Raw genomic sequence first — 6,761 nt, forward strand, 5'->3', positions numbered from 1 at the left:
GGTTTTAAGATCATAAAGTTTTGACGCCCAACTGCCATGGGATAGATTTTTCATGGCTGATGCATCGTGTTCCACTGAGAGGATCTTTGCTTGTTTAGTCAAAACTTTAGCAACCACCCCTATGAGCAGCAAGCTTGCCCATAATTCATGAGCTTCTAGTGCGTCCAAGCAGAATATTAAAAATGTATTCCAGGAAGTGCTGGGGTTAACAGTGACCATATACAACTCTTTAGTGTGGAGTCATGAGCCATTTTAGTTTTTGCACAATAGGCAATTAATCTTGCTTTCATGATCCAATGTTGGGAAGACAGGCAGAACTCCATATGGATTTGGGCATGAGAGGTCGAGTTGGGTAGGTGAAACACTCTGCAAAAACATGCTGATTGCACTCTATCCAACCAGGTGAACATTTTATCTTTAAAAGTAATGGCGCCAAAAGCTATAGTGGATAGTAATTTGGCACCTATCACTCTAATTAACGGAGTGAAGTCTGGAGAATGGAGAGCTTTCTTAGTTCTTAGGACGGTCCCCTCCAGGCTGTGAGCCACACCAGTGAGGATAGCCTAGATGAAGTAGCAGGAAGGAGGCGAGTCTCCTGAATGAAATAAATATCAACTTGGTGTCTGATAAGCTGCGCATGCATAAGGCATGCCTTTCGGTGATCATTGAGAACCCTAATGTTCCAGGTCCAACATGTAGTGTCAGTCATGAAGCAGCATGGAGAGGGTGAGTAGCGTAGTGCCTACGGTCCATGGAAAGAGTGTCAAAGGTAAATGCAGTAGTGTACGGTACATTGCAAAATGCATACCACAACAACATGCCAAAATCAAAACAGAACAAAGAATGATGCAAGCCTCTTGCAAGAGGCACCAGTTTTGGAACCCTGCGAGAAAAAAACCCAACCCACCCTCCACCCACTCCAACCCCCCCAATTAGGTTGAGCATCTAAACCCACCCCACCCAGGGAACCCAAACTTGGACAATTAGGTCCAGGAATGGGAATCATCCCAGTGGGGTGCGTGGGCACAGCCATTCCTACCATGCCATATAGGCAGGGTGGCCGAGCATGGTAAAGCTCACAGGGAGGCGTCTTAAAGGAGAAATGTTGCACTCATGGGAGCGTTTCTTGATTGTTAACATGACGGCATGATATGTCAACTAACCCAAGGACCATGATCCCCAAGAGGCAGCGTGTGGCCGCCCACTGCTAGTCGCCAAAGGGTACAAAGATTGCGGGTACTTATGCACATTGTAGGAGAGTGTGAGGCATTGCAGCAGACATTGCATATTAGAAAAACCAACAAATAACATGCATAGCAGTAATACAGAGCCGGGCGAGGAGGCCTCAGTCATTGTCACTTGTGTGGCGATCTTCGGGATCAGTGCGGCGGCTTTGTGGTGAGGATTTCTGCAGTTGCTTTGCGAATGTGAGAGCAGCCTTCGGGTCGTGAAGATTTTGGGATTTTCCCCAAAGCCAATGCAGAGTTTGGAGGGGTAAAGCATCACATACATGATGTGGATCTGTTGCAGGATACAGGATACTCTTGGCGGGAAGAAAATACGTGCGAGCCGCCTGGACGGACAGAGTAAAGTCGGGGTAGAATGACAGCATACTTCCCTGATGATTGATCTTGCCCAGCTCCCGGGCCCTGTGGAGAATGGAGTCACGGTCCTGGTAGTTCAGCAGGGGGGCGATATTGGCCCGTGCCAGGGCTCCAGGGGGACCGAGGGCCATGTGACTTGTGCCCCCGCCCGACGATGAAATGGGTGGACTGGACCGGCCGAAGAGCTCAAGGAGCAGGGGCTCGAGCTAATCTTCCATTTTCCCGGTGGTGGTGGATTCGGGCAGGCCTACAACCCAAATAGTGTTCCTTCCGGAGCACGCCTCTAAGTCCTCGTTCTTGGCACATATTACTTCGAGAATTTTGTCCATTTTAAGGAGTTTCTGTGCTCCGGATGCTTGGCGTCCCGGCATCTGAAACTCTTGCCTCAAGCTGGACAAATCCTGTGTCGTGGGAGTCCACCCTCTGCTTCACCTGGTCGAGGCAGAGGGGGCGCTCTCTATCACCTACCTGAACGTTGGAAGGCTCCCTTCACGCTGCAGAGCCTTTGCTTCTGGGGAATCTGGCTGCCACTGGTCCGGGTGGACTGCTGCCCTTACGCTGCTGGGCCACCTTGGAAGATGCCACTCACTGCGGACTTAATTTCCCAGCATTCCCCTAGGCGCCGGACATCGGCGTCATCCACAAGTGCCAGTAGGCGCTTAAAAGCGACCTGGGACCCCTGCAGCGCGGGACGCTCTCCATCACCTACCTGAACATTGGAAGGCTCCCTTGACGCTGCAGAGCCTTTGCTTTTGGGGAATCTGGCTGCCACCGGTCTGGGAGGACTGCTGCCCTTACGCTGCTGGGCCACCTGGGAAAACGCCACTCACTGCGGACTGCAGACTTCATTTCCCAGCATTCCCCTAGGCGCCCGACATCGGCGTCATCCACAAGCGCCAGCAGGTGCTTAAAAACGACCTGGCCCCCCGCAGCGCCCGTCAAAGCCAGGAGTAGACAGGGCAAGGCCACCCCCCTTTCGCTGGACATTGGATGAAACTAGCGGACTTGGTCAGTGCTTTTGGTGTATAAATATTGTTGCTGCTAACTTGTCTATTTAGCTGTGATCTTAGTATACCTTTTTTAGACGTTTACTATGAGCAAGGGTAGTCGAAAGGGGGCAGGGGGGCAAGGGGTCGCAGGTACCTTGGATGTTTTTTGCTGAGGGCTGAATCTGTCCTTTTACATGAAATTGAGCTCACGCAAAGGAGACTCTCCTTAGAGCCTCGTCGAACCTCTTCTGAAGTTCTTCCTGCTGGTCCCTTGCTAACCATTGACCCACCCCCCCAAACTGCACCTTTGCAGGGCATTTTATCGCCAACACCATCGTCTGTTGATCCCTCTACTCCAGCTAGTGTGCTCTCCCTCTCTCCTCCACCTCCAGTCAAGATCCTTACTCGCAATCAGTGAATATCTTATGCAAAGGGCAGGGAAGGTGCTATCGGTGACATGCATCAAGCGTTTGCGAATTCGCAAATGATGCGAATCGCAATTGCACAGCAATTGCGAGCGCAATTGCCATTGTAGAAATGCATCAACAAAAGATTTGCGAAAATCGCTAAATATTCGCAAATAAAGAAAAATCGCAAAAAATAAACAGAGAATACACTTGCGATTCCTTAGTTGCGAATCGCAACTACCAAATCGCAAATAAGGAATCGCAAATGATATGCATAAAAAAAAATCGCAATTAGCGATTTTCACCAAATTCGCAATTTTGCACTTGCAAATTAAGAAGGGACACTACCAGGTGGTAAAAATGAAAATGTAAGCTGAAACACCTGCTAACCAACTGAAAAAGTATAAAACACACCCACACAAGGCCCCAGAGCACAAAATGGCTGGTCTGTACCTGATGGCGAGGAGGATGCGGCTGCTACGTGCTCGACAGAGAAGGAGGCAAATCAAGAACGCATATTCAGAGTACGCGTAACTTTGCTTGGCCAGCAAGACGACGAAATATACGATAAGTATAGGCTGAATGGACAAATGATAATTGATCTTATCAATGAATTGGGCCCCAGTCTCCAACGCCAGACACATAGGACCCAAGCCATCCCAACGCACGTACAAATATTATGTTGCCTACACCTACTGGCATCAGGTAGTTTCCAGGGAGTAATTGCAGTAGCGGGAGGGGTCTCACAAAGTGCTTTATCAAGAATCCTGAAAGCGTTCCTTGATGCCATGATCACCCGGATACATGCACATATCAGTTTTCCTACCTCAGCCCATGACCTAGCTAAGACTAAGCAGGAATACTACCAAATTGCTGGCTTCCCACAAGTAATAGGTTGCATAGATTGCACCCATGTAGCAATATGTCCCCCATCTACACAGGAATATTTGTATCGAAATAGGAAATGCTACCATTCCCTCAACATTCAGGTGGTGTGTAATGCCAAAACCATAATTACAGACATTGTCGCTCAATTTCCTGGCAGTGCACATGATTCTTTTATCTTCCGGCAAAGTGGCATGCACACCCGACTTGCAAGGGGAGAGTTTGGAGAGGGACATTTGCTAGGTAAATATGTGCTACACAGCATTACAAACTTGTCACAAATGCATATCTGAAACATTTAGTTGACATACCTCCTTTTTTCACATGTAGGCGACAGCGCATACGCCTTGCGCAATTACCTCATGACACCGTATCTCAATCCTGCAACAGCCGCCCAAAGAAGATACAATGCTGCGCACATCTCAACACGGAATGTCATCGAGAGAACATTTGGACTACTAAAGAGCAGATACAGACGGATACACAAGACAGGAGGAGCTATGAAGTACAACCCGGAGCAATGCTGCAAAATTGTGGCAGCATGTGCCATGCTGCACAACATAGCGATGAAGGGAGGCCTTGAAATTGACCTTTCTGACAGTGACTCTGAGGATGAAAACCAGCCACTCCCTCACCAACGTGCCCAACAAGGATCTGATGCAGCAGAAGGACGCAGACGCAGAATTGAGATCACACAAAATTACTTTTAAGGTGAGTAATGATGACACAAAGACAGTATGGTTTGCAAAGTAATTTTTTATGATAACATTATGTGACCTGGAAACAGAGGCGCACTATAAAAGTGACTTTGGGCACAGTTTTGCTGCCAACAACATTTTCTATCACTAAAAAAATAAAAATACTTGTCAGTCAGTCATGAGATCACATTGTGAGAAAGGTTCATTCACCATCTCAACATGATTTGTGCATGTAAGCTCAGCGTTTCTTGCCCCGAACTCCGAGACGCCTCTCGGCAGCAGCATCTTCTTGCCCTAGGCTGTGAGTGGATGTGATGGCAACGCGTTTTGACCGTCTAGCCTCATTCACAATTGGCATTGGTGTATTCATCATGCCTGAGGCACCCTCAGTGACTTCATTTGGTGCTGGGATGTTTACATCACTTGTAGGTGCAGTCACCATCTCAACAGCGTTAGTTACTTGCTGTGAACCTGTAGCAACTTCACTGTTATCATTGGCCATTGTGGTCTGCATCATTGACATTCTGCGTGACAACATTGCTGTTGCTGTGGCCAGTGTGTTGTTGGACTCCACTTGCATTTGCAGTTGCTCCATGAGTTGTTGATGCTGTGCATTGTGTGCTTTTTGTCCCTCCAACATTACTCTTGTCATTTCCTGGAGACTAGTGGCAAGCAAAGCTAGGTTTCCAGACATTTTGGCTATTTCGCCCTTGATTAATCTTGTGTTTTTTGCCTGCAGGCGATGTGACCGGAGCATCTGTCCCTCCAAGCCACCCCAAACATCATTCAAGTGTTCCACCTGCTGTGGCCTTCGTGCTCTGCGTTGTCTCCTTGTCAACCTTGCATTGGCTCTACGGTGGAAGGATGAACTACTTGTTGCAGAAGTACTTTGTGGGTTGGTGGCATGAGGTGGTGCTTCAGCCTCATCATCCGTCTGATAGGGGACCAAAGTTGGGACGGCTGTCCTACGTGATTGTGGGACTCGTGATTGGATGCTTTTTGAAGGTGGTGTGTTTTCTGCTTCAGAGGCGCTGCTCAGCTGGATGTCCTGGTTATCGTTGTCCCCGGCCTCACCATGTTCTGCATCTGTGAGTTTAAACAGTGCACAACTGAATTAATGTATGCTTATTAGGTTATGTGACTGTTGTGACAAGAATAAACATTTATACTTTGGCACACTTACTACACTTTTGGAATTGTTGTTAATTATATGTGTGTCTGTGACTGTAACTGCTTGACCAAACTACATCTCCCATGATGCACTTGCTATACCATTGACAGTGATGTTGGGGTTTCACTGCTTGCGTGTGCGCTATGCAGAGCTAACATTCACACTGCTGTGATAGGGGCAAGGTACACATGCATTCCTCTTACCTTGGGACGTGTGTGCAGCTCCGGAGGTATCCAGATTCGTCACACCAACAACTGCTTCTTTCTGGATTGTGCTCTCAATTAAATCCTCCATGGGAGTGTTGCTGGTGTGTGGTGGTGTCCCTCTTCCAGTCAGTAGTGCAGCCTTCAAGCGGTCTGCGATGCTCGCCTTGGCCCTACTGCGCAAATCATACCACCTTTTTTTCAGTTCATCGGTGGTACGATGAGTGACCCTGATTGTGTTCACTCTGCTTTGGATCATGAGCCATATTCGCCTTTTTTCCTGCTCAGGCACCTTGAGAGAAGCCTTCCCAAACAGCTTCTCATTGTTCTGTACAACTCCCTCAATCAGGGCTTCAATTTCTGATTCAGAAAACTTAAGTTTTCTTTTCCTGCCACTTTGTGAGTCCTCAACAGTTTCTGCAGGCTCCATTTTGTTTTAATAATCTGACACACTCCTCTCCTGCTCCCAGTACCAGCTCCTTCCTCTCTCTGTGATCCTGGATTGCAAATGAGGCTCTCAGGGCACACTTCCTGTATCAGAATGAGGCTTGGAGGGCACATTTCCTGGTTCTGACATCATCAATATGCATCAACGAGCGACCTCGCAATTTGCGAATTCGCAAATAGCGATTTCGCAATTTGCGATATCGCAAATTGCGAAGTCGCAATTATTTCTGCGATTTTTTGCGATTCCTTATAATATCGCAATTTTTATGTTGCATTCCGTTTTGCGATTCCTTAATTGCGATTCCTAAATAATCGCTAATAAGGAATCGCAAAACGTTTTATTGATGCATGTCACCG

At 47.7% G+C, this 6,761-nt stretch overlaps 1 protein-coding gene across 1 annotated transcript in view; it reads left to right on the plus strand.

The window, feature by feature from the left end:
- LOC147703509 (uncharacterized) overlaps window positions 1-5,765 on the plus strand; it is a 70,392-nt gene extending 64,627 nt beyond the window's left edge. The window contains exons 3-4 of the transcript XR_015297580.1: window positions 4,216-4,596; window positions 5,323-5,765. The gene's annotated coding sequence lies outside the window, so the exon portion shown is untranslated. The remainder of the gene's footprint in view (window positions 1-4,215; window positions 4,597-5,322) is intronic.
- The last annotated feature ends 996 nt before the right edge of the window (window positions 5,766-6,761 follow it).

Source organism: Lissotriton vulgaris, chromosome 7 (genome assembly GCF_964263255.1).
Source record: "Lissotriton vulgaris chromosome 7, aLisVul1.2, whole genome shotgun sequence".
Classification (NCBI taxonomy): Eukaryota; Metazoa; Chordata; class Amphibia; order Caudata; family Salamandridae; genus Lissotriton; species Lissotriton vulgaris.